Consider the following 7,500-nt stretch of genomic DNA (forward strand, 5'->3'; position numbering starts at 1 on the left):
ATCCCAGCCGACCTCGGCTGACCAATAGCAATCGTAATGCGGCGAATCGACCTTCCCCCCTTAAGGACACTAATCATACAATGTAACAGCAAGAACAACAACAACAACGCAATTAACATCAACGAACGTACAAAAAGCATGCAATAAATACAACTGTAAGAAAAAGATAAAAACACAGCAACAGTCAACGAAACGTAAGCGATTTGGAACGTGTGCGGGTCGCCGGCCCGTCCCGGACGGTCGGCGGCCCACTCGCAGAACGGGAACGCGATGAAAGTCGAGGAATGACAGGGGGTAATCCCCCTGCCGCAGCTGGAAGTCCACCAACGTCCCGTGTCCCTAAAGAATTAGTCTTGGGCTTGTCCTATGACCGTGCCCGCAGCTGGGTCGGAAGGGCTGCAGGGCTCGAAGGTCCCACAGACCTGGCAGGCGTCCTCCGAGCAGGGCCCCTCGTCCCCCGCAATGTCACGGCCGGCCTGTCTGGAACAGGTACGACAGGCGCTCTAGCAAGATCAATGGACGCAGGCAGGGGAGAGTCAGCAGCAACAGACCCCGGCAAGGCAACATTGGGGGATGACGCATCATGTAAGGGAGCAACATATGGTTTCAAGCGCGACGTATGCACAACCCAGCGACGAGACCCAATTTGGACGCGTGCTGACTGTGGGTTGGGAACCGCAATGAGGCGTACGGGACCATGCCAGGGTTTGTGCAATTTCGGAGAGGTTCCCGGACGTACCTGTGGACAATGAAGCCAGGCTAGGTCCCCAACCTTCCAGGGTCACTCCCCCTCGGACCGTCGCGCATATCGCTCGTTCCGGGCCTGGGCTTTGGCCGTAGCCACGCGGGCATTCTCCCGCGCCTCCGTGACTCGGCGAACCGTGTCCTGAATGTATTCAGGAAGTGGTTTACGAGGTCCCTTCACCCCAGTTCCCAATTGCACATCCACCGGCGGCACGTTTTCCCGACCATACATAAGGTAAAACGGCGAATACCCTGTAGCCGCATGAGGCGTCATCCTGTACGCCGAAAGCACTCCGGGGATGTGCAGATCCCAATCTGATTGTTGTTCGCTCACGGTATGGCAAAGCATGGCAGACAATGTCCTGTTCAGCCGTTCAACCATACCATCCGTCTGCGGATGGTATGGGGATGTCCGTACTTTCTTAGTCCCAAGGCCCGCGCACACTTCCGCCAATAATTTAGAAGAGAAATTCCTGCCCTGGTCCGTGAGGAGTCTGTCAGGCGCCCCATTGTCCATAATATACCCAAACAAAAAGGCGTCGGTAATGGCCGCGGCCGACTGATCGGGCAACGGCCAGGCCATCGGCCAACGGGAGAGGTACTCAACCCCTACCAGCAAATATTTATTACCCCTCGCCGATGGTGGAAAAGGTCCCAATATGTCCAGTGCCACCAATTCATTGACTCGAGACACCTGAATCGACTGGAGAGGCGGCACGTAAGGATGTTTCGGTGGCTTACGTCGTGCACACGCAGGGCACGCGCGCACGTGCCCTACGACATCTGTCGCCATGCCGTGCCAAAAATAATGATGTTGCAACGTCAACAAGGTCTTCTGCACCCCTAAATGTAAGAGGGTGTCACAATGGAGAGTTCTAATCAACTCGAATCGCAAGGACGTTGGTACCACTAGGCGCCAACGTTCCTGGAACCCATCCCGCCACATAAGCAGACCATCTCGGAGAGCGGTTTGCGGCCCCACAGCCGTACTCGGACTCCCATTGTCCCTAGCAGACCGCTTCCGCAAGGACACCAACGACTCATCCATCATCTGTTCCCGGATCCAGACAGACCGCGGCAGATTCAAAACCCCGTCAGCCGGTCCCGGTTCCATCGGAGTGTCCGACTTCTCGACGGCCAACGTAAGCGGCTGAGGGGGGTTTGGAATCGGCGAACACCTATGCGTCCCCGACGCACATTTACAAGGGGCGCGCCGCGGTAATCTGGAAAGTGCGTCAGCGTTCGCATGGCGTACTCCCTTCCGATGTTGAATTTGGAAGGAAAATTCCTGTAGCGTGTCCAACCAACGTGCCAACTGTCCGGATGGCTGGTCAATTTTAAGGGCATATTGCAAGGCCGCATGATCCGTACGCACAATAAAAGAACGACCGTAGAGGTATGGTCGAAATTGCCGTAGGAAAAAAACAACCGCCAATAGTTCTCTGCGAGTGACACAGTAGCGGGTTTCCGCAGGAGACAAGACTCGGCTACCATACGCCACGACACGCTCTACACCCCCTTTAGACTGTGATAATACCGCCCCAATACCCGTGTCACTCGCGTCCGTATCAAGAATGAATGGGTGATCGAAATCGGGATAATCCAATGTTAGGGCCGTGGCCAATAGATCACGCAGACTCCGAAAGGCCGCCTCCTCCGGCTGTCCCCAAACAAACTTCCGTCCTTTACCCGTAAGGAGATGCAAGGGCCTCGCAATCGTCGCAAAACCCGGCACAAATCTTCGGTAATACGAGGCAAATCCCAAAAACCGCCGAATATCCCCCACGGTGGCCGGAGTCGGCCAATCCCGGACGCACGCCGTCTTTTCCGGATCCGTGGACACCCCCTCAGCACTCACAATGTGCCCCAAATAGCGGACGGACCGTTGCAGTAGGTGACATTTCTTTGGTTTGAATTTCAATTTGGCAGAACGCATCCTCGTGAACACTGTCTCCAGCCGCGTCAAATGTTCATCAAATGTGCGGCTGAAGACAATAATATCATCCAAATATATAAGACACGTCTCCCACTGCAACCCCGACAAAACGAGCTCCATCAATCTTTGAAATGTAGCAGGGGCCGCATTCAATCCCATCGGGAGACAGTTGAATTGAAATAACCCCTGCGGCGTACGGAATGCGGTTTTCTCCCGTGAGGACTCGTCAAGGGGAAGCTGCCAAAATCCCGAAGAGAGGTCCAGTGTGGAAAAGAACTTAGCCCCCGACAATGCGTCGAGGGAGTCATCCATACGCGGCAGGGGGTACGCATCTGCCACCGATATCTTATTCAATTTCCGGAAATCAACACAAAATCGCAATTTGCCATCCTTTTTCTTAACCAAGACGACCGGAGCGCCCCATGGGCTGTTAGATGGCGATATAATGTCCGCAGCCAACATGTCTTCCACTGCCCCCCGCACGTGTTCTCGCTCCGCAGGACTCATCCGATGCGAATTTAATCGAATAGGGGCAGCATCGCCCGTCTCAATGTGATGGTAAAGCAACGATGTGCGGCCCAAATCCAAATCATCGGAGCTGAACACATCGGAATATGTCAACAACAATTTACGCAGCGCACCACGTTGCTCCATGGACAGGGAAGAATTTCCGTCACATAAGTCAGCAACCCAACGATTATCCGAACCCCTTGGCTCGGAAACCCCAGCAACCACTCCCCGGCTATGCGGACAATCATGCGTCGCAAACGCCGTAGTGGCATGTGCCACAACCGTACCGGCCGGAACACGGACGTTTTCCCCCCCCGCATTAAGCACCTGTAAAAACGGTAATTGATCCGGCCGGACGATGGTCTGTGCCCCCACTAACGCCAACCCGGTTGTTATCGTGGCGGACGGTGACAACAAGACCCCTACTGCTCCTAGCCGATCAGGCAGGGGCTTCCGATAGCGCAAGGGTATAAGCATCTGTGTACCAGGTGGGATGTCCACAGATGCGACGGACAGCGCCTGCACTTGTACGGCCGAAGCAGGTCGCCCCCAGGGCGACGGCACAAACGAGATTTGACGGCCCCCCGGCAGTTCAATACAATTCTCATTGATTTTGATCAAAATGGGCATCTTAGCCAAAAAATCGGTGCCTAACAAACAAGGAACCGCCAAAGATCTCGATATTAACACATCCCCAATAGATATCTTAGCATCCACCTTGCCCACGATACCCATGCTACCCCCGTTCGCAGCGACGCACGACCCATAAACCGGACGCACAGCCACCGGCGGGATGCCCAACAGATGGAAAATGACATCCGAAATAATAGTCGCAGACGCGCCGGAGTCGACCAAAATGCGTACGTCCACCCCTTGTATAGACCCCGGTACAGTGGACGAACCCGTAGCGGCCGCGACGACTCTCCGTGCCAACTTGCGCCACTGCGTGACCGAGCGACAAGGCCCCGTCGAAGGGCTTTCTTTAACAACAACATTAGAATCGCGCAACGAAGGCGATGGGTGAGGTGTAAAGCCTTGCTGGGTGTCTGGTGCGTGCCGACATGCCTGTTTCGGAGGATCTTTAGTCGACTTGTCCGGTACCGAGGCCTCCTGCTGCGGCGGAGCCGGGAAGCGGGCCCAGCAGTCTCTGGCGTAGTGGCCCCTACGCCCGCAGCGGAAACATTCGACATCGTTGCGCCGAAGCGCAGGCCTTGCCTCCCGACGGCCCCATTCCGGTAGCGCCACGCGCAGCCTCGGCCCGCCGCGTCCCGTCCATGGAGCGGAGGCGGCCGTCAGCTGTTGAGGGCCCCGGTCATCCGGAACGTAGACAGCCTGCGCAGGGTTCCACCCCAGCGCATCCCCTTCTTTGACGGGCCCCCCCGTCCACGCCGTCACTTGTTTCCAGCGACGGAGATTGAATTGCGCATCGAGACACTTAGCAGCCGTCCGGAAAGTTAGCTTCTCATGCCCACACACAGGCATGGGGATCCCTAGATCCCGAGACAGCTCCAACATTTTCCCTAATATGAGAGGCTCGAGCAGGTCCTGTGGCGTCTCAGGATAAGCTGCCATGGCCAGCTCCAGCACCGCACCCCTGAACGCCACGGGCGACTCCTCTGGTACTCGTTGTCGTTGAGCGAATCGCCGATGCGCATCATCTGGTGGCTCATAAGCGTCGGCCATTTCTTGAAAAACACCACGTAAAGTTGCCTTCTTATCGGTCGTTATGGAATGGAAAAATCGGACAGATTCGTCGTCCAGGAGAGTCGGCAACACCTCCAAAGCCTCCGCATCGGTCCATCTTGCCGTGCGTACCGCCGCCAAGAAGCGGCAGGCGAACGCGCTCCAGTCCCCACCAACGGAAAATTATTTAACTGTGGTAAGGTGGCGACTCCGACTCCTCTTCCCACCGTCTTCCAATGGTGGTGGTTGTGGTGGCAAATTCAAAATGGCGTCGGCCCGCGGCGTGGCCAAGATGGCGGTTTGGCACCGCGGAGCGCGCAAGATGGCGGCTTCTTGCCGCGTGGCCAATGGCGGCGGCAGGACAGGCAACGTGGCGGCCCGCGGAGCACCAACTGCGTCCTCCATCGTCCCTGGCGCGACGAGATGGCATAAATGCGTCAGACGTCCTTAAGTGCCTCCAGTTGTACCGCCATCTCTTGCCATCGTTGATCAGCGTCTGATGATGTCGACGGACCCGCCACCGCGCCGACATCCTCCACTCCCGTCCCCGTGCTCGCCTCAGCAGGGCTCTCCTCCACCACCCCAGCAGAATCCGTGGTTGGAGGGAGTTCGTCGTCGTCGGACGAAGAAGCCGATGCAGGCGCCGGATTAACTTTCTTCCTCACTTGTTTCGACATGCCGTTGCACTTCCGACACCAGTGTTATAAACGACTGGACCACGATGTCTGGCTCAGTGTCCTTTATTCGGTTCGTACTGTATTCCCACACGGCTGTCTCTACTCTGTAGCTTCTCCACGGTGCTGACTCCGATGTCGGCCCGATCCACAACAGCAGCCCCGCTGCTGTTACTCTCACACAGCCCCCCTTGGCTGTACTCGCTGCAACTCCTCTCTCCTTCGTCCTCTCTGCAGCTCTGACAGCCTCGTGCTGTCTCTCCCTCTTCTCTCCTGCCACACCTGGCAGCCACACCGCTGCCTCTAACACGCAGCCCTTCTGGCTGTCTTCTCCGCAGCTGCACACCACTCCGTAGCTTCCTCCTGTCTTCGGGGTTGGCTCCCGATGGCCGTCGGTGCCCCCCCTCTTCTCACTCGCCCGCGTGGCCTCACTCTTTTCCGCTCACACCCCGACTGACTTCCCCTTCCGGTTTACCCGCTTAAGGACCCGAACCTTCCACCCACGTCACATGGCTCCACCCCCCGTGACGTCACATCCGGAAGGTCGCTTACGCCCGCATTACACAAGTACTAACCAGGCTCGACCCTGCTTAGCTTCCGAGATCAGGCGCATTCAGGGTGATATGGTCGTAGGCCATTCTTGCAGAGACCTGACGCACATTCATTTGTAAAAATCAAGATTCAACTCTACTGCAGGTGGTCAACACTCATGAAAACGTTTATTCTGGACTCCTGGTTGAGCCCCGAAAGAGTGGCATTAAACGGTCTTTTACAAGAAAATCTTGATCCCAATGCAGTACACCATATCCGCGTGCAATTGGCAGGTGAACTGACTGGGTAAATTGAAGAGTAAAACGCGACCCATCCAGATACGAAAATGCAAAAGCCTACAACACCTGGTATTCCCAGGCAGTCTCCCATCCAAGTACTAACCAGGCTCGACCCTGCTTAGCTTCCGAGATCAGGCGCATTCAGGGTGATATGGTCGTAGGCCATACTTGCAGAGACCTGACGCACATACATATGTAAAAATCAAGATTCAACTCTACTGCGGGAGGTCAACACTCATGAAAACGTTTATTCTGGACTCCTGGTTGAGCCCCAAAAGAGTGGCATTAAACGGTCTTTTACAAGAAAATCTTGATCCCAATGCAGTACACCATATCCGCGTGCAATTGGCAGGTGAACTGACTGAGTGAATTGAAGAGTAAAACGCGACCCATCCAGATACAAAATGCAAAAGCCTACAACACCTGGTATTCCCAGGCAGTCTCCCATCCAAGTACTAACCAGGCTCGACCCTGCTTAGCTTCCGAGATCAGACGAGATCAGGCGCATTCAGGGTGATATGGTCGTAGGCCATACTTGCAGAGACCTGACGCACATTCATTTTTAAAAATCAAGATTCAACTCTACTGCAGGTGGTCAACACTCATGAAAACGTTTATTCTGGACTCCTGGTTGAGCCCCGAAAGAGTGGCATTAAACGGTCTTTTACAAGAAAATCTTGATCCCAATGCAGTACACCATATCCACGTGCAATTGGCAGGTGAACTGACTGGGTGAATTGAAGAGTAAAACGCGACCCATCCAGATACGAAAATGCAAAAGCCTACAACACCTGGTATTCCCAGGCAGTCTCCCATCCAAGTACTAACCAGGCTCGACCCTGCTTAGCTTCCGAGATCAGACGAGATCGGGCGCATTCAGGGTGATATGGTCGTAGGCCATACGTGCAGAGACCTGACGCACATACATATGTAAAAATCAAGATTCAACTCTACTGCGGGAGGTCAACACTCATGAAAACGTTTATTCTGGACTCCTGGTTGAGCCCCGAAAGAGTGGCATTAAACGGTATTTTACAAGAAAATCTTGATCGCAATGCAGTACACCATATCCGCGTGCAATTGGCAGGTGAACTGACTGGGTGAATTGAAGAGTAAAACGCGA

At 55.0% G+C, this 7,500-nt stretch overlaps 2 non-coding genes and 1 pseudogene across 2 annotated transcripts; all 3 read right to left on the bottom strand.

Moving 5' to 3' along the window:
* Positions 1 to 6,431: 6,431 nt before the first annotated feature.
* LOC144939711 (5S ribosomal RNA) lies at positions 6,432 to 6,540 on the bottom strand (annotated as a pseudogene).
* A 248-nt stretch (positions 6,541 to 6,788) lies between these two features.
* On the bottom strand, positions 6,789 to 6,907 carry LOC144940446 (5S ribosomal RNA). The gene has a single exon (XR_013639015.1). It is a non-coding gene; the product is annotated as a 5S ribosomal RNA (ribosomal RNA).
* Positions 6,908 to 7,156: 249 nt separating this feature from the next.
* Positions 7,157 to 7,275, bottom strand: LOC144940324 (5S ribosomal RNA). The gene has a single exon (XR_013638900.1). It is a non-coding gene; the product is annotated as a 5S ribosomal RNA (ribosomal RNA).
* Between the last annotated feature and the right edge of the window lie 225 nt (positions 7,276 to 7,500).

Source organism: Lampetra fluviatilis, chromosome 22, assembly GCF_964198595.1.
Source record: "Lampetra fluviatilis chromosome 22, kcLamFluv1.1, whole genome shotgun sequence".
In the NCBI taxonomy this organism is placed as follows: Eukaryota; Metazoa; Chordata; class Hyperoartia; order Petromyzontiformes; family Petromyzontidae; genus Lampetra; species Lampetra fluviatilis.